Source organism: Triticum aestivum, chromosome 1D, assembly GCF_018294505.1.
Source record: "Triticum aestivum cultivar Chinese Spring chromosome 1D, IWGSC CS RefSeq v2.1, whole genome shotgun sequence".
In the NCBI taxonomy this organism is placed as follows: domain Eukaryota; kingdom Viridiplantae; phylum Streptophyta; class Magnoliopsida; order Poales; family Poaceae; genus Triticum; species Triticum aestivum.
The window spans coordinates 415,581,164-415,598,872 of NC_057796.1; positions in this window are offsets into that span (position 1 = coordinate 415,581,164).

The following is a 17,709-nucleotide window of genomic DNA, read 5'->3' on the forward strand; positions in this document are numbered from 1 at the left end:
CGTAGGTCAACCAGAGTAAGATCCGCACCAGAGTGGTACGGTAATCCTGTTCTGGAGGTTATGTTACTAGACCATGACGAACCTACGAACTATGAAGAAGCGATGGTGAGCCCAGATTCCGCAAAATGGCTTGAGGCCATGAAATCTGAGATGGGATCCATGTATGAGAACAAAGTATGGACTTTGATTGACTTGCCCAATGATCGGCGAGCCATAAAAATAAATGGATCTTCAAGAGGAAGACGGACGCTGATAGTAGTGTTACTATCTACAAAGCTAGACTTGTCGGAAAAAGGTTTTTGACAAAGTTCAAAGTGTTGAATACGATGAGATTTTCTCACTCGCAGCGATGCTTAAGTCTGTCCGAATCATGTTAGCAATTGCCGCATTTTATGAAATCTGGCAAATGGATAAACAAAACTGCATTCCTTAATGGATTCATTAAAGAAGAGTTGTATATGATGCAACCAGAAGGTTTTGTCAATCCTAAAGTGCTAACAAAATATGCAAACTCCAGCGATCCATCTATGGACTGGTGCAAGCATCTCGGAGTTGGAATATACGCTTTGATAAGTTGATCAAAGCATATAGTTTTATACAGACTTGCGGTGAAGCCTGTATTTACAAGAAAGTGAGTGGGAGCACTACAGCATTTCTGATAAGTATATGTGAATGACATATTGTTGATCGAAATAATGTAGAATTATTCTGCAAAGCATAAAGGAGTGTTTGAAAGGAGTTTTTCAAAGAAAGACCTCGGTGAAGCTGCTTACATATTGAGCATCAAGATCTATAGAGATAGATCAAGACGCTTGATAAGTTTTTTCAATGAGTACATACCTTAACAAGATTTTGAAGTAGTTCAAAATGGAACAGTCAAAGAAAGAGTTTCTTGCCTGTGTTACAAGGTGTGAAATTGAGTAAGACTCAAAGCCCGACCACGCAGAAGATAGAAAGAATGAAAGTCATTCCCTATGCCTGGCCATAGGTTCTATAAAGTATGCCATGCTGTGTACCAGATCTATTGTATACCCTACACTGATTTTGGCAAGGGAGTACAATAGTGATCTAGGAGTAGATCACTGGACAGCGGTCAAAATTATCCTTACTGGAATAAGGATATGTTTCTCGATTATGGAAGTGACAAAAGGTTCGTCGTAAAGGGTTACGTCGATGCAAGTTTGACACTAATCTAGATGACTCTAAGTCTCGGTCTAGATACATATTGAAAGTGGGAGCAATTAGCTAGAGTAGCTCCGTGCAGAGCATTGTAGACATAGAAATTTGCAAAATACTTACGGATCTGAATGTGACAGACCCGTTGACTAAAATTATCTCACAAGCAAAACATGATCACACCTTAGTACTCTTTGGGTGTTAATCACATAGCGATGTGAACTAGATTACTGACTCTAGTAAACCCTTTGGGTGTTGGTCACATGACGATGTGAACTATGGGTGTTAATCACATGGTGATGTGAACTATTGATGTTAAATCACATGGCGATGTGAACTAGATTATTGACTCTAGTGCAAGTGGGAGACTGAAGGAAATATGCCCTAGAGGCAATAATAAAGTTATTATTTATTTCCTTATATCATGATAAATGTTTATTATTCATGCTAGAATTGTATTAACCGGAAACTTGATACATGTGTGAATACATAGACAAACAGAGTGTCACTAGTATGCCTCTACTTGACTAGCTCGTTGATCAAAGATGGTTATGTTTCCTAGCCATAGACATGAGTTGTCATTTGATTAACGGGATCACATCATTAGGAGAATGATGTGATTGACTTGACCCATTCCGTTAGCTTAGCACTCGATCGTTTAGTATGTTGCTATTGCTTTCTTCATGACTTATACATGTTCCTATGACTATGAGATTATGCAACTCCCGTTTACCGGAGGAACACTTTGTGTGCTACCAAACGTCACAACGTAACTGGGTGATTATAAAGGTGCTCTACAGGTGCTTCCAAAGGTACTTGTTGGGTTGGCGTATTTCGAGATTAGGATTTGTCACTCCGATTGTCGGAGAGGTATCTCTGGGCCCACTCAGTAATACACATCACTATAAGCCTTGCAAGCATTGTAACTAATGAGTTAGTTGCGGGATGATGTATTACGGAACGAGTAAAGAGACTTGCCGGTAACGAGATTGAACTAGGTATCGAGATACCGACGATCGAATCTCGGGCAAGTAACATACCGATGACAAAGGGAACAACGTATGTTGTTATGCGGTCTGACCGATAAAGATCTTCGTAGAATATGTGGGAGCCAATATGAGCATCCAGGTTCCGCTATTGGTTATTGACCGGAGAGGTGTCTCGGTCATGTCTACATAGTTCTCGAACCCGTAGGGTCCGCACGCTTAACGTTACGATGACGGTTATATTATGAGTTTATGTGTTTTGATGTACCGAAGGAGTTCGGAGTCCCGGATGAGATCGGGGACATGACGAGGAGTCTCGAAATGGCCGAGACGTAAAGATCGATATATTGGACGACTATATTCGGACTTCGGAAAGGTTCCGAGTGATTCGGGTATTTTTCGGAGTACCGGAGAGTTACGGGAATTCGTATTGGGCCTTAATGGGCCATACGGGAAAGGAGAGAAAGGCCCCAAAGGGTGGCCGCACCCCTCCCCATGGACTAGTCCGAATTGGACTAGGGAGGGGGGCGCCCCCTTCCTTCTTTCTCCTTCTCCCTTCCCTTCTCCTATTCCAACAAGGAAAGGAGGAGTCCTACTCCCGGTGGGAGTAGGACTCCCCCCTTGGCGCGCCCTCCTCCTTGGCCGGCGGCCTCCCCCTTGCTCCTTTATATACGGGGGCAGGGGGCACCCCATAGACACACAATTGATCATTGATCTCTTAGCCGTGTGCGGTGCCCCCCTCCACCATATTACACCTCGATAATATCGTAGCGGTGCTTAGGCGAAGCCCTGCGTCGGTAGAACATCATCATTGTCACCACGCCGTCGTGCTGACGAAACTCTCCCTCAACACTCGGCTGGATCGGAGTTCGAGGGACGTCATCGAGCTGAACGTGTGCTGAACTCGGAGGTGCCGTACGTTCGGTACTTGATCGGTCGGATCGTGAAGACGTACGACTACATCAACCGCGTTGTGTTAACGCTTCCGCTTACGGTCTATGAGGGTACGTGGACAACACTCTCCCCTCTCGTTGCTATGCATCACCATGATCTTGCGTGTGCGTAGGAAAATTTTTGAAATTACTACGTTCCCCAACAAGTCCCACCCGGACACGGGACGAAGTCTTCAATCTTGTATCTTCATAGTCCAACAGTCCGGCCAAAGGATATAGTCCGGCTGTCCGAGGACCCCCTAATCCATGACTCCCTTAGTAGCCCCTGAACCAGGCTTCAATGACGATGAGTCGGGCGCGCAGATTGTCTTCGGCATTGCAAGGCGGGTTCTTCCTCCAAATACTCCATAGAAGATTTTGAACACAAGGATAGTGTCCGGCTCTGCAAAACAAATTCCACATACCACCGTAGAGAGAATAATATTTCCACAATTCTAATCTGTTGACACATTCTGCAGCATGACATCACACCATGGTCCGGTCATTATTCGAACCGTTTTTCACAACCAGCCACTGCACATATTGCGAGGCGGTTTTCTTGGCACGTCTTGTCGAAGCAGAGATCGTGTCCCCTTATCACGGGATTCTCATCAATACGGGTGTGGGTAACCCAACCGCGCCATCAATTACGGCGCTTGGGGAGTAAGCGAGTTTACCAGGTAGGTGGGGAGGTGCATAGTTTCTTCCGCCCTTACAAAGGGACAAGGATTCACCTTTTTCACCCACGCCTTCTTCCTCCTTGCTCATCCATTCTTGCGCACTCGAGTTCCAGCACCCAAGTTCGCGTTTTTCTCCTCAAACCACTCCAAGCATGTCCGGAGCAGGAGGCAAGTGGATGGTCTCCTCCGTTACGGGGGAGGACATCACAAAGCTGCGGGGGGGCGGATACCTGGCCGCGGATATCACGCACCGGCTGCCAGACGCGGGGCAGATCGTCCCTACTCCAGAACCCCATGAGAGGGCGGTATTTCTTACCCACTTCGTCCGCGGACTGGGATTTCCCCTCCACCCGTTTGTCCGCGGGCTCATGTTTTATTATGGGCTGGACTTCCATGATCTGGCCCCTAACTTCATCCTCAACATCTCGGCATTTATCGTCGTGTGCGAGGCCTTCCTTCGCATCAAGCCCCACTTCGGCCTATGGTTGAAGACCTTCAACATGAAGCCGAAGGTGGTAGTCGGTCAGCAGGCGGAGTGCGGAGGCGCCATGGTGGGTAAAATGCCCAACGTCACCTGGCTCAAAGGCTTCTATGTGGAGACCGTGAAGGGGTGGCAATCGGGGTCGTTCTACATCACCGAGCCGCGCGACACCAATTGGGTGGTGGCCCCTCGATCCGGAATCTCCATGCGGCTCACTTCCTGGAAAGAGAAGGGCCTATCCTAGGGTTCATCGGTGGAGCTGACCGGACTCCAAACCTGTGCCAGAAACATGATGAGTAAGAAAATCAAGCTTGTCAACGTGGTCCAAGTCATGCTCTTCCGCCGGATCCTCCCGTGTCAAAGACGGGCATTCAATTTGTGGGAGTTCGACCCGGTCGAGCACCAGACGCTGCGAGATCTCTTCGACACGACGCACAAGGACGTCTGGAAGGTGCTGTTCAAGGGCGTCGAGGTACCTCCTCCCCTTACCGAGGACCGCGGACTCAGCGCAAAGCGTCCTGCCAATCCGGTAAGTCTTTTATATCTCATAAGATGTTATTTTCCCTAGTATAACCACGCGCGGGATCTAAGCCTCCACACCATTTAAAAGGACTGGGTAGCGACAGCGGAGCAGATCGATTGTCCAGCCCCCCTGCCCGAGGATCCAGTGGATGCTCTCCTAACGGAGATGCTGGTTTCGGCGGCTTATGAGGTGCTGGAGAAGAAGGCCAAGAAGAAGGCCGCGGGGACCAGGAAGGGTCTCCGGCGCAAGGTTATATCGGACTCCTCGTCCAAAAACACCGAGGCGCACTCCTCCCACGAAAACGAGGAGGAGGAAGAGGAAAGTTCTCCCCCCCAAGGTGGGGAGGACAGGAAAAGGAAGGCCGCCCCATCAGGGGAGGCCGAAGGGTCCAAGAAGGGAAGGACCCTCCTCCCGGACTGCTCCACGACGGCCGCTTTCAGCGACGAGGAGTGGTTACCCAGAGACAAGCCCTTGGCGAAGTCGTGAGTATCCGGATACCATAATAATTCTATGTACATTTTATTGTACTGCTTCTTATCACGCCGAACATGATTATGCAGTCCGTTCCGAGCCCATATCGATGTATCTTCATCGGATGATTCTTTGGGCCCGTCAGATATGAACAACGATTCACTCCCGACCGCCTCCTCCCCCCGTCCTACGGACGATGCCAAGGTGTTGTCTCGAAGGGAACAGAACCAAGGGGAGACAGTTCCGGGGGCAGCAAGTCTAGCCCCAAGCCGAATACGGCTCCGAAACCTCTAGTGGTTCCGGATTCTGTCAGGCACCCCCTCGCTAAGGGGGGCAAGCCGTCTGTGCCGATGGTCTCTGTCCATCCAAAGGCGTCGGGCAACTTGTTGGAAGTGCTTCGCGGCGCTTCCATTGACGAAGAGCACCGCACTATTATGAGTGCGGTAGTCAAGAAGGTTCAGTCCGCTAAGAGCGGACTGACTGAAGCCTGTGCCAGCCTCCTAACCGGCTTTGAGGTAAGTAATCAAATTGTAAGAAAATGTTACAGCATAGACAGTAGCCCCTGATGCTCTGTTTGGCGTTCGCGAAGAAAAGCCGAATAGAGGATCAAGTAATAATCGCAGGAGTCTAATCAAAATGTGTCTATGTGAATAAGCAGGCTTCACTGCTGGCCGCCGCTGCTCGTACTGCGGAGGTCGCCGCACTGAAGCGGGGCCTTGAGCTGTCCAAGGAAGAGCTCGGCCTTACCAAGAGGCAGCTCGAAGAGAACAAATGTAAGTGACACCCCGTCTGAATATTGATAAAGAAAAATTTGGTTTTGGAATAATAGGATCGTCATGAATTTTGCTAGGGGCCACGACCGAAGTGGCGGCCCTGCAGAAGGCGCTAGCCGAGGCCGAAGACAAAGCGGCCAAGGAGCGCATCGAGCGGGAGAAGCAAGAGGCCCGAGTAGGCGAGGTGCAGCAAGAGCTCCAGGCTCTCGTCAAGAAACACGAGTCCTTGGAGCTTGACTCTAAGACGTGATACGTCTCCGTCGTATCTACTTTTCCAAACACTTTTGCCCTCGTTTTGGACTCTAACTTGCATGATTTGAATGGAACTAACCCGGACTGACGCTGTTTTCAGCAGACTTTCCATGGTGTTATTTATGTGCAAAAACAAAAGTTCTCGGAATGACCGGAAACTCCACGGAGCGTCTATTTGGAAATAATAAAAAAATCCTTGCAAAAGATGAAGACCAGGGGGCCCACACCCTGTCCACGAGGGTGGTGTTGGGGAACGTAGTAATTTCAAAAAAATTCCTACGCACACGCAAGATCATGGTGATGCATAGCAACGAGAGGGGAGAGTGTTGTCCACGTACCCTCGTAGACCGAAAGCGGAAGCGTTAACACAACGCGGTTGATGTAGTCGTACGTCTTCACGATCCGACCGATCAAGTACCGAACGCAAGGCACCTCCGAGTTCAGCACACGTTCAGCTCGATGACGTCCCTCGAACTCCGATCCAGCCGAGTGTTGAGGGAGAGTTTCGTCAGCACGACGGCGTGGTGACAATGATGATGTTCTACCGACGCAGGGCTTCGCCTAAGCACCGCTACGATATTATCGAGGTGTAATATGGTGGAGGGGGGCACCGCACACGGCTAAGAGATCAATAGATCAATTGTTGTGTCTATGGGGTGCCCCCCTGCCCCCGTATATAAAGGAGCAAGGGGGAGGCCGCCGGCCAAGGAGGAGGGCGCGCCAAGGGGGGAGTCCTACTCCCACCAGGAGTAGGACTCCTCCTTTCCTTGTTGGAATAGGAGAAGGGAAGGGAGAAGGAGAAAGAAGGAAGGGGGCGCCCCCCCCTCCCTAGTCCAATTCAGACTAGTCCATGGGGAGGGGTGCGGCCACCCTTTGGGGCCTTTCTCTCCTTTCCCGTATGGCCCATTAAGGCCCAATACGAATTCCCGTAACTCTCCGGTACTCCAAAAAATACCCGGATCACTCGGAACCTTTCCGAAGTCCGAATATAGTCGTCCAATATATCGACCTTTACGTCTCGGCGATTTCGAGACTCCTCGTCATGTCCCCGATCTCATCCGGGACTCCGAACTCCTTCGGTACATCAAAACACATAAACTCATAATATAACCGTCATCGTAACGTTAAGCGTGCGGACCCTACGGGTTCGAGAACTATGTAGACATGACCGAGACACCTCTCCGGTCAATAACCAATAGCGGAACCTGGATGCTCATATTGGCTCCCACATATTCTACGAAGATCTTTATCGGTCAGACCGCATAACAACATACGTTGTTCCCTTTGTCATCGGTATGTTACTTGCCCGAGATTCGATCGTCGGTATGTCGATACCTAGTTCAATCTCATTACCGGCAAGTCTCTTTACTCGTTCCGTAATACATCATCCCGCAACTAACTCATTAGTTACAATGCTTGCAAGGCTTATAGTGATGTGCATTACTGAGTGGGCCCAGAGATACCTCTCCGACAATCGGAGTGACAAATCCTAATCTTGAAATACGCCAACCCAACAAGTACCTTTGGAGACACCTGTAGAGCACCTTTATAATCACCCAGTTACGTTGTGACGTTTGGTAGCACACAAAGTGTTCCTCCGGTAAACGGGAGTTGCATAATCTCATAGTCATAGGAACATGTATAAGTCATGAAGAAAGCAATAGCAACATACTAAACGATCGAGTGCTAAGCTAACGGAATGGGTCAAGTCAATCACATCATTCTCCTAATGATGTGATCCCGTTAATCAAATGACAACTCATGTCTATGGCTAGGAAACATAACCATCTTTGATCAACGAGCTAGTCAAGTAGAGGCATACTAGTGACACTCTGTTTGTCTATGTATTCACACATGTATCAAGTTTCCGGTTAATACAATTCTAGCATGAATAATAAACATTTATCATGATATAAGGAAATAAATAATAACTTTATTATTGCCTCTAGGGCATATTTCCTTCAGTCTCCCACTTGCACTAGAGTCAATAATCTAGTTCACATCGCCATGTGATTTAACATCAATAGTTCACATCACCATGTGATTAACACCCATAGTTCACATCGTCATGTGACCAACACCCAAAGGGTTTACTAGAGTCAGTAATCTAGTTCACATCGCTATGTGATTAACACCCAAAGAGTACTAAGGTGTGATCATGTTTTGCTTGTGAGATAATTTTAGTCAACGGGTCTGTCACATTCAGATCCGTAAGTATTTTGCAAATTTCTATGTCTACAATGCTCTGCACGGAGCTACTCTAGCTAATTGCTCCCTCTTTCAATATGTATCTAGACCGAGACTTAGAGTCATCTAGATTAGTGTCAAAACTTGCATCGACGTAACCCTTTACGACGAACCTTTTGTCACCTCCATAATCGAGAAACATATCCTTATTCCACTAAGGATAATTTTGACCGCTGTCCAGTGATCTACTCCTAGATCACTATTGTACTCCCTTGCCAAAATCAGTGTAGGGTATACAATAGATCTGGTACACAGCATGGCATACTTTATAGAACCTATGGCCGAGGCATAGGGAATGACTTTCATTCTCTTTCTATCTTCTGCCGTGGTCGGGCTTTGAGTCTTACTCAATTTCACACCTTGTAACACAGGCAAGAACTCTTTCTTTGACTGTTCCATTTTGAACTACTTCAAAATCTTGTCAAGGTATGTACTCATTGAAAAAACTTATCAAGCGTCTTGATCTATCTCTATAGATCTTGATGCTCAATATGTAAGCAGCTTCACCGAGGTCTTTCTTTGAAAAACTCCTTTCAAACACTCCTTTATGCTTTGCAGAATAATTCTACATTATTTCCGATCAACAATATGTCATTCACATATACTTATCAGAAATGCTGTAGTGCTCCCACTCACTTTCTTGTAAATACAGGCTTCACCGCAAGTCTGTATAAAACTATATGCTTTGATCAACTTATCAAAGCGTATATTCCAACTCCGAGATGCTTGCACCAGTCCATAGATGGATCGCTGGAGTTTGCATATTTTGTTAGCACCTTTAGGATTGACAATACCTTCTGGTTGCATCATATACAACTCTTCTTTAATGAATCCATTAAGGAATGCAGTTTTGTTTATCCATTTGCCAGATTTCATAAAATGCGGCAATTGCTAACATGATTCGGACAGACTTAAGCATCGCTGCGAGTGAGAAAATCTCATCGTATTCAACACTTTGAACTTTGTCAAAAACCTTTTTCCGACAAGTCTAGCTTTGTAGATAGTAACACTACTATCAGCGTCCGTCTTCCTCTTGAAGATCCATTGAATCTCAATGGCTCGCCGATCATTGGGCAAGTCAATCAAAGTCCATACTTTGTTCTCATACATGGATCCCATCTCGGATTTCATGGCCTCAAGCCATTTCGCGGAATCTGGGCTCATCATCGCTTCCTCATAGTTCGTAGGTTCGTCATGGTCTAGTAACATAACCTCCAGAACAGGATTACCGTACCACTCTGGTGCGGATCTTACTCTGGTTGACCTACGAGGTTCAGTAATAACTTGATCTGAAGTTCCATGATCATCATCATTAACTTCCTCACTAATTGGTATAGGAGTCACAGAAACTGATTTCTGCGATGAACTACTTTCCAATAAGGGAGCAGGTACAATTACCTCATCAAGTTCTACTTTCCTCCCACTCACTTCTTTCGAGAGAAAACTCCTTCTCTAGAAAGGATCCATACATAGCACCGAATGTCTTGCCTTCGGATCTGTGATAGAAGGTGTACCCAACTGTCTCCTTTGGGTATCCTATGAAGACACATTTCTCCGATTTGGGTTTGAGCTTATCAGGATGAAACTTTTTCACATAAGCATTGCAACCCCAAACTTTAAGAAACGACAACTTTGGTTTCTTGCCAAACCACAGTTCATACGGTGTCGTCTCAAACGGATTTAGATGGTGCCCTTTTTTACGTGAATGCAGTTGTCTCTAATGCATAACCCCAAAACTATAATGGTAAATCGGTAAGAAACATCATAGATTGCACTATATCCAATAAAGTATGATTATGACGTTCGGACACACCATTATGCTGTGGTGTTCCAGGTGGCACGAATTTGTGAAACTATTCCACATTGTTTTAATTGAAGACCAAACTCGTAACTCAAATATTTGTCTCCGCGATCAGATCGTAGAAACCTTATTTTCTTGTCACGATGATTTTCCACTTCACTCTGAAATTCTTTGAACTTTTCAAATGCTTCAGACTTATGTTTCATCAAGTAGATATACCCATATCTGCTCAAATCATCTGTGAAGGTCAGAAAATAACGATACCCGCCGCGAGCCTCAACACTCATCGGATCGCATACATCAGTATGTATTATTTCCAATAAGTCAGTTGCTCGCTCCATTGTTCCGGAGAACGGAGTCTTAGTCATCTTGCCCATAAGGCATGGTTCGCAAGCATCAAGTGATTCATAATCAAGTGATTCCAAAAGCCCATCAGCATGGAGTTTCTTCATGCGCTTTACACCAATATGACCTAAACGGCAGTGCCACAAATAAGTTGCACTATCATTATTAACTTTGCATCTTTTGGCTTCAATATTATGAATATGTGTATCACTACGATCGAGATCCAACGAACCATTTTCATTGGGTGTGTAACCATATAAGGTTATATTCATGTAAACAGAACAACAATTATTCTCTAACTTAAATGATTAACCGTATTGCAATAAAAATGATCAAATCATATTCATGCTCAACGCAAACACCAAATAACATTTATTTAGGTTCAACACTAATCCCGAAAGTATAGGGAGTGTGCGATGATGATCATATCAATCTTGGAACCCCTTCCAATACACATCGTCACTTCATCCTTAACTAGTTTCTGTTCATTATGCAACTCCCGTTTCGAGTTACTACTCTTTAGCAACTGAACCAGTACCTAATACCGAGGGGTTGCTACGAACACTAGTAAAATACACATCAATAATCTGTATATCCAATATACCTTTGTTCATTTTGCCATCCTTCTTATCCACCAAATACTTGGGGTAGTTCTGCTTCCAGTGACCAGTCCCTTTTGCAGTAGAAGTACTTAGTCTCAGGCTTAGGACCAGACTTAGGCTTCTTCACTTGAGCAGCAACTTGCTTGCCGTTCTTCTTGAAGTTCCCCTTCTTCCCTTTGCCCTTTTCTTGAAACTAGTGGTCTCGTCAACCATCATCACGTGATGTTTTTCTTGATTTCTACCTTCGTCGATTTCAGCATCACGAAGAGCTCGGGAATTACTTTCGTCATCCCTTGCATACTATAGTTCATCACGAAGTTCTACTAACTTGGTGATGGTGACTAGAGAATTCTGTCAATCACTATTTTATCTAGAAGATTAACTCCCACTTGATTCAAGCGATTGTAGTACCCAGACAATCTGAGCACATGCTCACTGCTTGAGCTATTCTCCTCCATCTTTTAGCTATAGAACTTGTTGGGGACTTCATATCTCTCAACTCGGGTATTTTCTTGAAATATTAACTTCAACTCCTGGAACATCTCATATGGTCCATGACGTTCAAAACGTCTTTGAAGTCCCGATTCTAAGCTGTTAAGCATGGTGCACTAAACTATCAAGTAGTCATCATATTGAGCTAGCCAAACGTTCATAACGTCTGCATCTGCTCCTGCAATAGGTCTGTCACCTAGCGGTGCATCAAGGACATAATTCTTCTGTGCAGCAATGAGGATAATCCTCAGATCACGGATCCAATCCGCATCTTTGCTACTAACATCTTTCAACATAATTTTCTCTAGGAACATATCAAAAATAAACACAGGGAAGCAACAACGCGAGCTATTGATCTACAACATAATTTGCAAAATACTATCAGGACTAAGTTCATGATAAATTTAAGTTCAATTAATCATATTACTTAAGAACTCCCACTTAGATAGACATCCCTCTAATCCTCTAAGTGATCACGTGATCCATATCAACTAAACCATGTCCGATCATCACGTGAGATGGAGTAGTTTCAACGGTGAACATCACTATGTTGATCATATCTACTATATGATTCACGCTCGACCTTTCGGTCTCCGTGTTTCAAGGACATATCTGTTATATGCTAGGCTCGTCAAGTTTAACCTGAGTATTCCGCGTGTGCAACTGTTTTGCACCCGTTGTATTTGAACGTAGAGCCTATCACACCCGATCATCACGTGGTGTCTCAGCACGAATAACTTTCGCAACGGTGCATACTCAGGGAGAACACTTATACTTTGATAATTTATAGAGGGATCATCTTATAATGCTACCGTCAATCAAAGCAAGATAAGATGCATAAAAGATAAACATCACATGCTATCAATATAAGTGATATGATATGGCCATCATCATCTTGTGCTTGTGATCTCCATCTCCAAAGCACCGTCATGATCACCATCGTCACCGGCGCGACACCTTGATCTCCATCATAGCATCGTTGTCGTCTCGCCAACTATTGCTTTTACGACTATCGCTACCGCTTAGTGATAAAGTAAAACAATTACATGGCGATTGCATTTCATACAATAAAGCGACAACCATATAGCTCCTGCCAGTTGCCGATAACTCGGTTACAAAACATGATCATCTCATACAATAAAATATAGCATCATGTCTTGACCATATCACATCACAACATGCCCTGCAAAAACAAGTTAGACGTCCTCTACTTTGTTGCTGCAAGTTTTACATGGCTGCTACGGGCTTAGCAAGAACCGTTCTTACCTACGCATCAAAACCACAATGATAGTTTGTCAAGTTGGTGTTGTTTTAACCTTCGCAAGGACCGGGCGTAGCCACACTCGGTTCAACTAAAGTGAGAGAGACAGACACCCGCCAGTCACCTTTAAGCAACGAGTGCTCGCAACGGTGAAACCAGTCTCGCGTAAGCGTACGCGTAATGTTGGTCTGGGCCGCTTCATCTCACAATACCGCCGAACCAAATTATGACATGCTGGTAAGCAGTATGACTTATATCGCCCACAACTCTCTTGTGTTCTACTCGTGCATATAACATCAACGCATAAAACCAGGCTCGAATGCCACTGTTGGGGAACGTAGTAATTTCAAAAAAATTCCTACGCACACGCAAGATCATGGTGATGCATAGCAACGAGAGGGGAGAGTGTTGTCCATGTACCCTCGTAGACCGAAAGCGGAAGCGTTAACACAACGCGGTTGATGTAGTCATACGTCTTCACGATCCGACCGATCAAGTACCGAACGCACGGCACCTCCGAGTTCAGCACACGTTCAGCTCGATGACATCCCTCGAACTCCGATCCAGCCGAGTGTTGAGGGAGAGTTTCGTCAGCACGACGGCGTGGTGACAATGATGATGTTCTACCAACGCAGGGCTTCGCCTAAGCACCGCTACGATATTATCGAGGTGTAATATGGTGGAGGGGGCCACCGCACACGGCTAAGAGATCAATAGATCAATTGTTGTGTCTATGGGGTGCCCCCCTGCCCCCGTATATAAAGGAGCAAGGGGGAGGCCGCCGGCCAAGGAGGAGGGCGCGCCAAGGGGGGAGTCCTACTCCCACCGGGAGTAGGACTCCTCCTTTCCTTGTTGGAATAGGAGAAGGGAAGGGAGAAGGAGAAAGAAGGAAGGGGGCGCCCCCCCCCCCCTCCTAGTCCAATTCGGACTAGTCCATGGGGAGGGGTGCGGCCACCCTTTGGGGCCTTTCTCACCTTTCCCGTATGGCCCATTAAGGCCCAATACGAATTCCCGTAACTCTCCGGTACTCCGAAAAATACCCGAATCACTCCGAACCTTTCCGAAGTTCGAATATAGTCGTCCAATATATCGATCTTTACGTCTAGGCCATTTCGAGACTCCTCGTCATGTACCCGATCTCATCCGGGACTCCGAACTCCTTCGGTACATCAAAACACATAAACTCATAATATAACCGTCATCGTAACATTAAGCGTGCGGACCCTATGGGTTCAAGAACTATGTAGACATGACCGAGACACCTCTCTGGTCAATAACCAATAGCGGAACCTGGATGCTCATATTGGCTCCCACATATTCTATGAAGATCTTTATCGGTCAGACCGCATAACAACATACGTTGTTCCCTTTGTCATCGGTATGTTACTTGCCCGAGATTCGATCGTCGGTATCTCGATACCTAGTTCAATCTCGTTACCGGCAAGTCTCTTTACTCGTTCCGTAATACATCATCCCGCAACTAACTCATTAGTTACAATGCTTGCAAGGCTTATAGTGATGTGTATTACTAAGTGGGCCCAGAGATACCTCTCCGACAATCGGAGTGACAAATCCTAATCTTGAAATACGCCAACCCAACAAGTACCTTTGGAGACACCAGTAGAGCACCTTTATAATCACCCAGTTACGTTGTGACGTTTGGTAGCACACAAAGTGTTCCTCCGGTAAACGGGAGTTGCATAATCTCATAGTCATAGGAACATGTATGAGTCATGAAGAAAGCAATAGCAACATACTAAACGATCGAGTGCTAAGCTAACGGAATGGGTCAAGTCAATCACATCATTCTCCTAATGATGTGATCCCGTTAATCAAATGACAACTCATGTCTATGGCTAGGAAACATAACCATCTTTGATCAACGAGCTAGTCAAGTAGAGGCATACTAGTGACACTCTGTTTGTCTATGTATTCACACATGTATCAAGTTTCCAGTTAATACAATTCTAGCATGAATAATAAACATTTATCATGATATAAGGAAATAAATAATAACTTTATTATTGCCTCTAGGGCATATTTCCTTCAGGTGGGGGCGCGCCCCCCTACCTCGTGGGCCCCCTGGAGCTCCTCCGACCTCAACTCCAACTCTATATATTTGCTTTCGGGGAGAAAAAAACAGAGAGAATAAATCATCGCATTTTACGATACGGAGCCGCCGCCAAGCCCTAAAACCTCTCGGGGGGGCTGATCTGGAGTCCGTTCGGGGCTCCGGAGAGGGGGATTCGTCGCCATTGTCATCATCACCAATTTCATGATGCTCACCGCCGTGTGTGAGTAATTCCATCGTAGGCTTGCTGGACGCTGATGGGTTGGATGAGATCTATCATGTAATCGAGTTAGTTTTGTTAGGGTTTGATCCCTAGTATCCACTATGTTTTGAGATTGATGTTGCTATGACTTTGCTATGCTTAATGCTTGTCACTAGGGCCCGATTGCCATGATTTCAGATCTGAACCTATTATGTTTTCATGAATATATGTGAGTTCTTGATCCTATCTTGCAAGTCTATAGTCACCTACTATGTGTTATGATCCGGCAACCCCGAAGTGACAATAATCGGGACCACTCCCGGTGATGACCATAGTTTGAGGAGTTCATGTATTCATTATGTGCTAATGCTTTGTTCCAGTTCTCTATTAAAAGGAGGCCTTAATATCCCTTAGTTTCCATTAGGACCCCACTGCCATGGGAGGGTAGGACAAAAGATGTCATGCAAGTTCTTTTCCATAAGCATGTATGACTATATTCGGAATACATGCCTACATTACATTGATGAATTGGAGCTAGTTCTGTGTCACCCTATGTTATGACTGTTACATGATGAACCGCATCCGGCATAATTCTCCATCACCGATCCAATGCCTACGAGCTTTTCATATATTGTTCTTCGCTTATTTACTTTTCCGTTGCTATTGTTACAATCACTACAAAACGCCAAAAATATTACTTTTGCTACCATTACCTTTGTTACCGTTACCACTACTATCATATTACTTTGCTACTAAATACCTTGCTGCAGATACTAAGTTATCCAGGTGTGGTTGAATTGACAACTCAACTGCTAATACTTGAGAATATTCTTTGGCTCCCCTTGTGTCGAATCAATAAATTTGGGTTGAATACTCTACCCTCGAAAACTGTTGCGATCCCCTATACTTGTGGGTTATCAAGACTATTTTCTGGCGCCGTTGTCGGGGAGCATAGCTCTATTCTTTGAGTCACTTGGGATTTATATCTGCTGGTCACTATGAAGAACTTGAAAGACGCTAAGACAACAATTTATCCCTCAACTACGAGGGGAGGTAAGGAACTGCCATCTAGCTCTGCACTTGATTCACCTTCTGTTTTGAGTAAGCTTGCGACACCTAAACCTGCTTCTGCTATTCGTTCTGATATGTCGCATGTTATTGATGATGCCACTTCTGCTATGCATGATACTTATGATGAAACTACTTCTATGCTTGATACTACTGTGCCCCTTAGTGAATTTCTTGATGAACAAATTGCTAGGGCTAGAGAGAAAGAAATTATTGAAACTGATTATATTGATGAAAGTGATGATGAAGACTTGCCTGTTATTCCTGAGGGTTATGTTTTTGATAAAGAAGCTTCTTTAGCTATTTTAGCTTGCAAAGATAGATATGAGCTCAAGAGGTTATTAGCTAAATGGAATCAGCAATCTCTTAATGATAGAATGAAACCTGACCCTGCTTTTGCTACTTCACCTATCTGTGTTACCGATAAGGATTATGAATTCTCTGTTGATCCTGATATAATTACTTTGGTTGAATCTGATCCTTTTCATGGTTATGAATCTGAAACTGTTGTGGCACATCTTACTAAATTAAATGATATAGCCACCCTGTTCACTAATGATGAGAGATCTCGCTACTTTTATATCCTTAAATATTTCCGTTCTCATTAAAGGGTGATGCTAAGATATGGTTTAATTCTCTTGATCCTGGTTGTGTGCGTAGTCCACAGGATATGATTTATTACTTCTTTGCTAAATATTTCCCTGCTCATAAGAAACAAGCTGCTTTGAGGGAAATATACAACTTTGTGCAAATTGAAAGAAGAGAGTCTCCCACAAGCTTGGGGGAGGCTTCTCAAGTTACTTAATGCTTTGCCTGATCATCCTCTTAAGAAAAATGAAATACTAGATATCTTCTATAATGGACTAACCGATGCTTCCAGAGATTACCTGGATAGTTGTGTTGGTTCTGTTTTCAGGGAAAGAACACCGGATGAAGCTGAAATTCTATTGAATAATATGTTGACAAATGAAAATAATTGGACACTTCCCGAGCCAGCTCCGGAGCCTATTCCTAAACCAACTCCGAAGAAAAGAGGTGTTCTATTTCTCAGTCCTGAAGATATGCAAGAGGCAAAGAAATCTATGAAAGAAAAAGGTATAAAAGCTGAAGATGTTAAGAATTTACCTCCTATTGAAGAAATACATGGTCTTAATTTACCGCCTGTTGAAGAAACATATGATCTTAATCCTTCACCTATTGAAGAACCTCATGGTCTTGATAACCCGACACAGGTAGTAAAGGTAAATTCTCTCTATAGATTTGATGAAGGTGATATTCCTCATTATAAGTCTGCTAGACAATGCTTAGAAGAGTTTGATAATTTTATTGTCAAACAAGAAAACTTC